Genomic DNA, 12617 nt, shown 5'->3' on the forward strand with positions numbered 1-12617 from the left:
GCCCTCGGCAGCGGCGAGGTGCCGCCGGCAGCCGGCCCTGCCTGCCCCAACGCTTCCCCCGGCTCTCCTGAGATCGCCCCGAAGGATGAAAATTTTGTTCAAACCACAGGATTTCGGCCAACCCAGAGGGTGGGCCAAGGGTTGCTGTCTGTTTAGGCCTCCAGCATGCAAATATTTATATTCAGGACGGTCAGATGTGTTTGAAGTGCAGGAGACTTAAGTTACCTGGTGGAGAAAATATTTCCCTCGTCTTCTGCGTGTCAGTATGTTTGCTTTAAATACCCTGAATATCTGACTTTTTTTTACATATTTCTCTGTGGCTTTATTTGAATTGGCGGCTCATGACTTTTCCACTGAACGATGTTAAGTATTATTGAAATATTATTCCGTATTCTTCATACTTCATTATAAATAAGATTATTAAGAATAAGACTTCATTAAAAATAAGAACTTTTTAAAAGATTGAAATAAAAGGCTGCTGAAGAAGAAAGTGCTGTCTTTTATTTCCTGACTAGGAATAACTGAAGTTTGGTTTTTTTTCCCCAGTTATTACTGTTGTTTAGAGCTGAGAGTGAAGGGAGTAGGTGCGTATTTCAGTTGCTGATATGGTTATATATGTGACCTCTGAGAGGACAACTAAAGCTTTCTGCACTTCTAAATATTGTTAGGCACACTTAAGTTTAGTTTTTGTTACGGGATATGCCCTGTAAAGAAAAACAAGGGTTTGAAAAGTTTATTACATATGCGCTAGTGGGACTAAAAAAAAAACTCTTTGGAAAAATTAAACTTTATCTTGAAGAATTTGCTTATGAGCTGGTGGATTAACTTTCTAAATACCTCTTTGTAAAGGAATAAGGATTGTGTGAGGATTCTCAGAGCTGTTGAGAAATGTTTATTTATTCCTCGTTTTGATACTTGTGGATTTTGAATGTATGCATACTTTTTCTCATGAATTCTCAAGTATTTCCAAGAAAATGCTCCAGAAAATCAATTATTAATGTTCAATATGTGCCTACATGTTTAAAGGGTTGGGCTCTCAACCCTGAAGGTTTAATAATGCATCTTACAGATAACAAATACAGTATATGTTTTTGTTTATTACTAGTAGTGTTTGTGCGAAACAAGTTTTTGGCTAAGGTGTTTAACAGAAAAATAATTTATTTATAAAAACCAATATGTACGTACCAGGAATTTTTATTGGTTGGGTTTGGCTGTAGAAAGCACAAATAGTGATCAGGATCAGAAATAGCAATAATTTTTTGGTAAGGCAGTTTTTAAGTCCAGAATGTAATACTAGAGGAAATACACCGTAATAGGCAACTTGATTACTGAGCTTTTACTGGGATAATTAAAATATGTGAAGTTTCTTAAGATCTCATGAGGACATCACAGATGAAAGGAGAGGTGATCTGACTGTGTGAAAAGTTTGTCTAGAATTCGAAAAAGCACATTCGGTTCAAGGTCTTCTTAAACACATAACTATTGGCATTGATATTTGGCAGTTCAGCAAGTCATGTCCAAAGTATTTTGCAGATACAAGGAAGAAGAAAACTTGATAGTGTAATTTAGGAGACTCTAATTAGTTGTAATGAGATATAGGGAATGAAACTATTTTTTAAGGCAAATTTGGAAAAATCTACGTATTATGAGGCTGTTCATTCAGTGTAAAACTAGACTCAGTATAATGTCAAAAGTATACTCTAGGAAATCTTACTTAGATAAAAGATTGAATGCATTTCTTTATGATTTTCAGTGTTTCTAGGAAATTTCAAGTGGGTGTTGAACTGTAAGGATTTTTCTTCCAGCGGTGTAACCTTTTGCAGTATCTTTCATATTAAGCATTTTAGAGTGGTTTTTAAAAGTGCTTTTATGCTTTGTATGGTTCTGTACCATATGTTTTGTATTTAATTCTTTGAATGACCACTGAAGTGCAGCCAACTTTGGGTGAATGTGGCAACTGTTAACTAGCGCTTAGCAACAGTGCACAATAATCAAGACGGGAAGTGAAGAAGAATACCATGTCTAATTGAAACTACAGGGGGCATTTAGGTAGGTAGGATGTAATTAACAAAACCTGGAGTTTGGACATGATATTAAGGCATTGCATCTTTACTCTTGTAAAAAAGGATTGTGAAATCATTAATGTAAACAACATTTCAAGGTTTTTGTTTTATACTGCAGACAGGCTCTTTGAGACATGACACCTATTCTTGCATAGTCATTTCTCACACATAATGCAGAAGACACATTTTCCTTTGCTTCTAAAATGGAATCGCAAGAAGGAGGATTGTTGAGAAGACTGACTAATGAAGGAGTAATAAGCCTTGACATTTTGACAATGATGTCTTTTAGAGAATTAGTCCCGCGAACTAGAGTTCGTTAGATATAGGAAGTGGTTAAGATATTTCTAATACTCTGAAACAGATTACAGTGGCAGTCATAAAACAACACAAAATTTTTACAATTAATGTGTTGTTATTTTCTCTAAAATTGACTTTCCTCAAATCCTGTCTTGTCATGACATTCCTTGAAGTGTTGTGAAAAGTGTTGCTTGCAAGAATATTTGTTCAAAACACTTTTGCCTAATATAGTTTGTTTCATTTTTTAAAAAATTCTAAACCTAATCATTTGGTTTCATGCTGTATTCTATGTGGAGATACCTTAATGGACCAATTTTATGTCTTGTATATCCCAAACATATCTTGTTTCTAAAACCTCTGAAAATATTCTCATATAATAAGGAGAGAACTAGTAAATGAATTTTCAGTGAGTCATTGCAGAGGCTCATCTTCAACTCTGAGCATGGCTAGTATAGCCCCCATTAATGGATTTGAACTTGCAGGTGGGTGGTGAAGATGACCCAAAAACAAGGAGCCATGTGGTGAAGGTGCTTACAGTGTTTTTTTTATAATCCAAAAGAAAAAAACACAGAATATTTGTTGGAAGAACTTGTGGATGACAGAAATTTGAAACAGTGTTTATTCACAATGAGAATAGCCAGATTTGTATAGTTATTGTTGGCTTGGAAGTATCAAATAGAAGTATGGAGTTCCTTAGAGAAATGACAGGCTGGATCAATGGGCTGAGGCCAACTGTATGAGGCTTAACAAGGCTGAGTGCTGGGTCTTGCACTTGGGTCACAACAACCCCATGCAGCGCTACACACGTGGGGAAGAGCAGCTGGAAGGCAGCACGGTGGAAAAGGAGCTGGAAGTGGTGGTCGACAGCAGGCTGAACAGGAGCCAGCAGTGTGCCCAGGGGGCCAAGAAGGCCAATGGCATCCTGGCTTGTGTCAGCAATAGCGTGGCCAGCAGGGACAGGGAAGGGATCTGACCCCTGTACTCGGCACTGGTGAGGCTGCCCCTTGATTCCTGTGTTCAGTTTTGGGCCCCTCGCTACAAGAAAGACATTGAGGTGTTGGAGCATGTCTGAAGAAGTGCAACGAAGCTGATCAAGGGTCTAGAGCACAATTCTTATGAGCAGTGGTTAAGGGAACTGGGGTTGTTTAGCCTAGAGAAAGGGAGGCAGGCTCAGGGGAGACCTTACAGTTCTCTACAGCTATGTGAAAGGAGGTTGTAACGAGGTGGGTGTTGGTCTCTCCTCTCAAATAACAAGCAATATGATAAGAAGAAACGGCCTCAAATTATGCTGGAGGGAGATAATTAGATATTAGGAAAAATTTCTTCAGTGAAAGGGTTATCAAGGATTGGAACATGCTGCCCTAGGAAGTGGTTGACTCACCACCCTGGCGGTATTTAAAAGACGTGTAGACACCATGCTTAGGGATGTGGTTTAGTGATGTACTTGGTAGTGTTAGGTTTATGGTTGGACTCAATGATCTTAATGGTCTTTTCCAACCTAAGTGATAGACACTAAAATGTAATTATTTTTGTTCTGGGTGCCTCCTGAAGCCATGTCAGCTGGTTTCTGTTGTCTTACTCTGTCACACAGTAATGCTACAGCTTCTGTAAAATTCTTCTGGGACATGAGAGGCCACAGAGAATTGTGTAAATGACTACTTTCATTGAAGTCTATTTAATGTAATTCTCACTGAGTTAGCATTTTAAGTTCCATGGCACCTCAGAGGTTTAACAAAAAACGATGCCTGTACCTGATCTGAAGATCTTACAGCATGTATTCTCAAATGCTTTTATTAATTTAAATTTAATTTTGTTTATTGCATTAGTTATACTACAGTAACTAATAACATATTCATAAAATCTAAAAGATGGAAGGAACTGTATGTTGTAACGTAAAATCCCCAGAAGAGTAAGATGGTAGGGAGCAGCCTGTCAGTATGACAAGATCTGATAGAAACCTTCAATTAATATTCCCCATGTAAGGTTTTAGAGAGGTTATTCTGAGGTAGTTTTTCAAATTGATGGAGCTACAAACAGCAAAACAGTGTGGGCAGACTTAAGATACTGTTACTTAAGAGATTACCAGACATCTGTTGTAGTGGTTCCATCAACACGCCTGGAGTGACTAGTTTTATAAAATGCTATGCAGAGATTCTCCTCTGTCTCCTATCTCCATCATAGTGTCTAATAAGCTTTTTTTCAAGACTGTTGGCATGATCTGAGCAGAGCACTTTGAGACAAGTGAAGAAGTTAGTGGGTTTTTTCTTTTTTAAATGAAGACGTGTCTGTGCATCTCACCAAAGTTAATAGGACTTCCCAAAAACGTACAGTGTGAAGTTGTTAAGGTTAAGTGGCTGACTATTTTAAATGGATGTATTTAGGGTGGCAAATGCAATTGAACATTCTGCTAGTACCTCTGTCTTTTTTCACTGAATTCTGCTGCATCTCCCTCCACAGCACCAATTTCTCTGTTGGATGGAGTGTACACCACCAGAATTTCAGAGAAATAAGTAGCCTTCTTCGAAAAACAGTTTAGGCTGCTGTTTTTCTCTAGAACCATACACCATTTAAATTTGTCGTCTTAAAGAAGAATTACTGTGCATATGAAACATTTTCCTTCCAACGTTTTACACATTTGAAAGACATCAGGCTTCCCCCCCTTCCTTTTGTAATGCTACCTCCAACTTTAAAATTTGCTTTCTTGTAGACTCTCAGATCTCTAGACATAAGAAAACCTAAGGAGACCTTATCTGGGGGTTTGAGAGGTAAATTTTTATTTTTAATGTTTTAATTTGGTGGAATCCTCCCCCCCCCCCCCCCCCCCCCCCTTAATTCCAGCTGTCTAAAGATGAAGATGGTTCATATGCAATTTTAATGCCAATGCTCAATGAGACTGTATACTCAAAGTTGTATGGTCCCTTCCTTATTGTATCAGTTGAGAGTAATTAGTGGAGTGTTTGGAAATTGTTATGTGTCTGATCCTCTACAGTCTGCATAGGAAAGAGGCAATCACCACTTTTTAAAAACTGAAATGTGGCACAGCATCCTTGGCTTAGTGAGATCTGAGCTCTTTGGAGCTTCCTCCATTGTACCCACTTTAGAGAGATGTTGTAGTGGTAAGGAAGAGCAGTTCCCAATAGCTGAGTTCAGCTCATTCCAACGCTGCAAGGAACCTGGGCAAGTACCTCTTTACATTGGACTCACTGGTGAAATAGGGATGTTCACAGCAGAGTTTTTTATAAGCGTTACTGTTGTCTACCCATGTTACTGATGTCTCAGGATGAAGAGCATATGTGACAAAACCTTGTCTTGATGGCTGTCAGTTTGGGATTTGCAGAGAGCCAAGTGCTCTATTCCCTTCCACTGCTCGTATAGTACTTTGTGGCTGTTCTCTGCTTACTCTCTCCTTGGTGATAAGGTGTTGGTTGTAATATGGTGTTTCACAGTGTACGATTGCTTCTCAGTCTTGTCATTCAGGAGATCATGCCATTTCCTTTTACTGCTTTTGTTCCTGCCTCCACTGATCATCTCCCTCTGGTTTGTCAGGAAGAGCCACAGATTCTGTGTGCCTTGAGACCCTTAGGTGGCTTTATTCTCCTGTCCTTTCACACTTTAAGTTCACTTTGAGAACAGCTGTTTCATAAAGAAAGCTTCATCTTGTAATTTCTTTAAACCACTTATACAGAATAAAATTCTTAGTGTAACTAGGTGATTCCTTTGAGAAAACCGGGAATTAGTTTTGATTTTTACAGCTACAATGCCCTTCACTGGATCAAGCAAAGGGAAACAGCTTCCTCCCAGCTGTGTATGTGACACTTAATAATGTGGTGGTTTCCTGGTCTTGTAAAATATGCTTTCAAAATTTTATTTTTATAGATGAAATGTTAAAACATTTTGCTACTCTTTTTAATCTTAATCTCTTAGAGGGAAGATTCTGGCTGTGAGAACAATAAGAAATTAGGTGGATTAGTTAAGTGATAGTATGAGCTCAGAGTGGAGCAATTTTGAAGAAAACCTAAGCATAGGGGAGGGAAAGGGCAAAGCCATCCAAGAAGACTTTAAGGCCTTGAATAGAGGCACACAGAACTACTGACAGGGTATTTTAAACCAAAAGTTCAGAGTGAAAAATATGCATATCCTCACAGTCCTGATTGCAGCAGTTTCAGTAAATTTTGAAGATTAGCTCTTGCCAAATTTTGGGGGGATTAGGAGAGTCAGCTCAGTTTCCAAGCCTCTTCAAGAAGGGTAAGATAACTTGCCTGCCGGATTATTTCACCTCCTTCCTCCAGGTCCCCACAATCGCGATTTTTAGCAGATGTGGGAGGCAAGCTGGATTTCAAGGGCATCAAGATTAAAACGTTAGCTGTTGCAAGCTTTTGTTTCAAGAGTTACGGAATCTTTCCTGTGAAACAGCAAGACATCTAAAGATTTTTTTTTTTTTTGTAGCACTAACTTGGTAATATCCTTCTTTCTTACTACATGCCTGAGAGTGTTTTGGGTGTTGCATGGGAAATGCATAGGCAGTTGCCTCCTAGAAGTCCTTCTAAGTTGTAGACAAACTAGAGAGAATAGTGTGTATGTGAGTGCATGCACATATATGTATGTATGAAAGAGAGGGACATGAATTAGAAATGCTGGGGTCGAATATCTTAATGTTCCAATGTCTTACTGGGTCATAAGATTCTTTAAAGCCTATTTGGCTGAGGTGGCTTATACTGATCTGAACTCTAACATTGTGTTCACAGTTTGCCTTTATACGTGTGTATGACTAGACCAGGAGTTCTTAGTGTGTAGTAGATGTGTCACTAGTAATGTTATTCAAAAGAGTATGCCTCAGAAGCTCTTAAATAAAAGCTGTCACCAAAAAACACTTTAATTTTGAACAGCAGATGTGACCTTGTGGCAGAAAAGCCTGAGGAAAAAAAAAAAAAGCAGCATTCTTCTGGCTTCTCTCAGTTATCATAATGAACAGTGTTTGCTTGCTCACTGTCCATCATGGTGGTTTTATTGGGAGATGCCTTGTGCCTGGTGGCTGTGCAGATGGATGCTTAATTTGCATCTGCAGCACAGCTGGCTAGCTTTCTGTCAAGCTTGGCTTTGAGGTGATTCCAGTTGTGATGTGAATTTGGTGTAGAAAGAGGGAGGCTGTGCTTGTGATAGGGGTTAAGCACTCTCCTACACAGTGCAGTGTAGGTTTTCAGCTCCATTTGCTGTCACTGTAGTAAATCCATTTCTGATTATGTGCTAAAGCCAGGCAGATTAACTGCTGAGCTGAACTTGTGAAGTTACATGTGTGTGTTGCCAGAGTTCCTCCTGCTGAAAAAGGCAAATCTATATAACCTGTAGGTTCAGAACAGTTGAAAAATTCATCCTAGCGTTGTAGGTAAAAAAAAAATAAAGGTTTGCTTCTGATCACCACACTTGGAAGAATGTTGTCCCAGCAGTGTAACAAATGAGAATTGGAACTGGGATGTACTTTCAAAAGACAGTAGTTTTTCAGATGCTTTTTAATTGAATTGCCCTGTGAAAATGGGGCTCAACTTTGAATTCAGTAACATGCAGTTCAGGGTCTTAAGGCTGAAAAAGAGAGGAATGCAGCAGATGCTGCATAGTTTTTATATTTCTGATGTCTGATGATACTGATATCTTAAGCTTGTGTTCTCTATTCTGATTCAGTATATAAACAAGTACAGCATGCACCTCAGTGTATAACCTTGACCCATGACTGGATCTTTGCTTTGTAATTCATTAGTAGTTTGTTCAAATTGCAAAAACTGTGCATTGGGTAACAGGTAAAGTATTTGCTTCAATAAAACATTCAGTTTTCTTTGAGAAAAAATGTATTTTCTGCCTCGCACTTTTGAAGAAACAGACCTTCAGTTCTTGTTTCATTGTAGTCTAGCTGAGAATTACTGAAAACCTCACATGTAAATTTGACATGTTATTAAGTCAAAACTGTTGATTCAGATCAGCCATGAACCAAAATAGATCAGAACAGTGGTTTATTTTCATAGGATTTCCGGTATGCCTCTGCCTTGAGTGTGAGGTTAGACTGCTTGACCTTCAGAAGTCCCTTCCAACCTGAATTATGTTGTGATTCTGTTGTTTGTTGTAAACTGAGGTAGTGTAAAACCTGTAAAACTAGGTGGTATTTACCTACTGGTAAGATACAGCTGCCTGAAACAATTCATCTGGCTCAAGGGCTTTGCAAACATACTCAAGGAATAGGCTACTGTAAGCATGAACTGTTTTGGTAACCTGCTTTCCACTGTCTTCTTTCTGTCCATTCTTCTGCTGTGTGCTAGGTGTCCCTTCTGTATCTCCTCAGAAATACATGCTGATTGCATATGCAGTCACTCACATCAATGGAGAGACACATTGAGTTCTGTTATTGGCAGCAGTCTGCAGGTCTTGTCATGTTACTGGGTGGCAACCCAGAAATGGTCTGGTAATTGAGGCGTCACTGGGCATGTGTTAATAGGAAGGCTGCAAAGCTTGAGTAACTCTGTAAGAGGTTGTTTGGTCTGACTGGGATGGAAGATTGAGCATCAAAGGGTAATGATACCTGATAGATTGACATTGGTGCATTGTCTAAAATAAGTCTTTCTAGTTTAATGTTTATAATCAAACATTTTATGCTAAGGAGACTTAAAATAAGCCCAGTAATTTAAAACCTTTTTCAGGACTAAAATAAAGCATGCATAAAAAGGAGGTATTTGTTATTTCAGTCAATCAGTTCTACTTATTATTTTGTTAACTGGTGTGGTTTGGGAACTGCTGTTCTCAGTTGTGCACCTTTCTGATAACTGAGTTGTTATCTGTGTCTGTATGATTTATTTGTTACTATTATGCAGCACTGTGTGCTTGCATCCCAGAAAGCCAAACGTTTCCTGGGTTGCATCAGGAGTAGTGTGACCAGCAGGTCGAGAGAGGTGATTCTCCTCCTCTACGCTGCTCTCATGAGACCCCAGCTGGAGTTCTGTGTCCAGCTCTGGGGCTCCCAGCATAACAAAGACATGGACCTGTTGGAGTGGGTCCAGAGAAGGCCACAAAGATGACCAGGGGGCTGGAACACCCCCCCTGTGAGGACAGGCTGGGAGAGTTGGGGTTCTTCAGCCTGGAGAAGAGAAGGCTCCGGGGAGACCTTATAGTGGCTTTCCAGTACTTTTTAAAGGGGGCCTACGGGAAATATGGGGAAGGACATTTTTAGTGGGGCCTGTTGTAATAGAACAACAGGTAATGGTTTTAAACTGAAAGAGGATAAATTTAGATTAGAAGAAATTCTTCACTGTGAAGCTGGTGAGGCACTTGAACAGGTTGCCCAGAGAAGCTGTGGCTGCCCCCTCCCTGGCAGTGTTCAAGGCCAGGTTGGACGGGGCTTTGAGCAACCTGGTCTAGTAGAAGGTTGGAACTAGATGATCTTTAAGGTCCCTTCTAACCCAAACCATTTTGTGATTCTGTTATTGTATGATTTTTCTGCACACACTGATTCTTGTGTGATGATTCAGTATGTAGGCTGCATATTCTAGTTGAACATACTCCATATGTAGAGGAAAAAGAGCCAAGTGTGGGAAGAAGGGTGTTGTGCTTTTTAGTTCCAATTATGGAAAGAGGAATAGAGGCTGGATGACAGCATACCTTTTCCTGCTCCAAATGATTATGAGTAAACCGTGGGAAGTTGATGTTTTATAAAAAACACAGCAAGGGGGAGAGAAGAACTAGAAATTGGCAACTAGAGATTGAATGTTCTTGGAGAAACTCAGTTTTAGGAAGAAGTTGACTGGCAAGTTAACAAGGGCTAGAGAGCAGAACTGCTTTATGATTCACAACTAATCCTTTGCCCCAAGGACAGAAAACTAATGTTTTCGAGGCCATATGCTTGGAAGGAGGCTGGCCTCAGAATGAATTCATTAAAACAGTTCTGTCCTCCCTGTTCCAAAGTGCAGTTCATGCTGAGAGGGACTGATAAATTTCTCATTTAAAAAAATGCTTGTTGAAAATGAATTCTATTTTGTGTGTCGTCACAGTGCCTTTCTGATCTGAAGTAAATCACATCAACTGTGTTTTTTTTTCAGCCAGTGTGCAGAGATAAGAGAATACACTGGTGAATCTTCTTGTGTCTGTACTGCCATTATGTGTGCCAGGAAAAATAGTCCCAAACTATAATGAGAAAATAGTTTAAGAGCAATGACCTCTTTTGAAATGGGTTGACTAAACAGTTAAATGCAATGTCATCATATAGCCACATGAAGGATAATATTCACATTATGTTTTTCTTTGTTTTGGAAATGAGGCAGTAATCTACCTGCAGTCATTACTGGCTTACCTATCCCTGATGTTTTGTAATTCCTTCTTTGTTTCTACAGCTAGACTTATTTTTACTAACAGAGCATTTAACTGATCACTGTTCTTCATTCTGTTTCTCTTCTCATGCTTTACTGGAGAGAAGCACTATTATGATTTTGATACTCAATTAATCTTTGGGTTCCACTTCTGCTACTACTGATTTACTTGCTGTTGAGAAAACATGTTTTTGTAACTTCATTTTAGGCTTAGTACATCTGACCAGAGCAGGTCAGAGGTAACTGAGGAATTTTATTGTGTTCTGAACGTGGCAAACTGCTATTATGGTCCATACCAAAAAAGATGGGGATTTGTTTAGGTCATTTACAGATACATGCTTTATTTTGCTGGAGAATGGCTTAGTTCAATGTAAAGAGACAAGTTTAATAGATTGAGTTAGAAGACCTGGAGTTCTAAACTAATAGTTGAAGAGCTGGAGAATCCAAAGGAGATCTGTTGTGAAAAAGATACTGGAAAGTAGGTTGCGCAGACCTCACTTAATAAAGTTATAGAGTTATTGAGGGAGATTTGAGATAAACTTGCATCCTTTTACTTTTTGACCAAAAAACATGCAGTGTGTCTGAGGATTCCTCCTTGACCAAGGAATATGGAAGTTTCTTTGGTCCCTGGACAAAAGTACGATGGCATACTTTAGAGGGAAAAGGGAAATAACCTTTGTTTCACCTCTTACGTGGTTATTTCTCTCTTATCATGGCAGTGTGGTGTAAAGGACATACATTTGAGAATGTAAGAGAAAAAGTCTCTTCTAAAACTATGATAAATGCTTATGTGAAACTACAATGCAGGGTTTTTTCCCATATGATGGATTATGTACTACCATGTAGAGGGTATGGAGCTGCTGTTGACATGGTGTATTTCACACCATTTACACTGATGTTCAAAAGAAACAAAACTGTCACAGTACATCATTCATTTAATATGCTGTAGCCAAATTACTAACATGTATTAGAGAAAAATTGACATTTTTTCATGTCTTATTTAGGCAAATTCTGAGTGTGTTAGAAAAACAAGTATATCTGTTCCTGAATAACTCTGGGATAACTATCAGTGCCTAATCAGAGAGACTAGTTTCAGTAAAGACCTGGATTTCAGCTACAGTGCTCTCACTAAGCTGTAAAGAGGCAAGAAAAAAGATCTGTAAAAATGTTGATGTTGGCCGTGAATTTACATTAATAACTTGCTTTCATTTGAATGTTACAGTGGCGACTTGGGTCTGTAGAAGATCTGGTTTTACTTCCAAATTCTGCCACTGAGTAACATGGCTTTTCTGCACCTCAGTTTCCCTGTCTCTAAAGCAAGGTGGTGGTCATCCTGGGAGTTTTTTGAGCACTATATTACAGTAATGATTAGCTGTTATGGTCTTCTGTGGCTGACCCTAGAGGGGCCTTTTCAAGTCTCCTGTCAGGACCTTGGGCTGCTGAGCTTCATGCTTCTGTCAGTAAGCTTTAGACAAATGTGTTCTTGGCATATACAGAAACAGTTATTAATTTGACTTTTGCATTTAAACCTTCTGTTTGATTTCAGTTAACTTGATTTTAATTAATTGAATTTCAGAGTCTCAGTCTATGGTTTCCCTGCGAGATCTGGTTGCCATGTGCGGAGAGATGAGGCAGTGTCTCCACTGAGATGGCTTTGTGGTGAAATGGATTCGAAAGTCCAAGGCCCTTTGCCTTCGAAGCAGCCTGAGGCTGGGGCTCTGCTTAACCACAGTAGCGGTGCTAACCGGTGTCTGCGTTTGTATTAAAGGAGTATATGAAATACCCAGTGAAAATAGGCTAGGCTGTGTCCCGCGGAAGGTCTTCAGCTGGCTAAAGCAAACAGTAGTTGAGGAGGGAGTAAATAAAGCATTTGCAGGCCACATGCTGTCACAACCTTTCCCCTCCCCCATACCCC

General features: G+C 39.3%; 1 protein-coding gene across 1 annotated transcript in view; it reads left to right on the forward strand.

Annotated features, from left to right (window-relative positions):
* The first annotated feature begins 5065 nt into the window (after window positions 1–5065).
* The window catches only part of GREB1L (GREB1 like retinoic acid receptor coactivator), a 138286-nt gene continuing 130734 nt past the window's right edge, over window positions 5066–12617 (forward strand). Inside the window, exon 1 of the mRNA XM_026841752.1 lies at window positions 5066–5125. The gene's annotated coding sequence lies outside the window, so the exon portion shown is untranslated. The remainder of the gene's footprint in view (window positions 5126–12617) is intronic.

Source organism: Athene cunicularia (assembly GCF_003259725.1).
Source record: "Athene cunicularia isolate RWA chromosome 2 unlocalized genomic scaffold, athCun1 chr2_part1, whole genome shotgun sequence".
NCBI classification, from domain to species: Eukaryota; Metazoa; Chordata; class Aves; order Strigiformes; family Strigidae; genus Athene; species Athene cunicularia.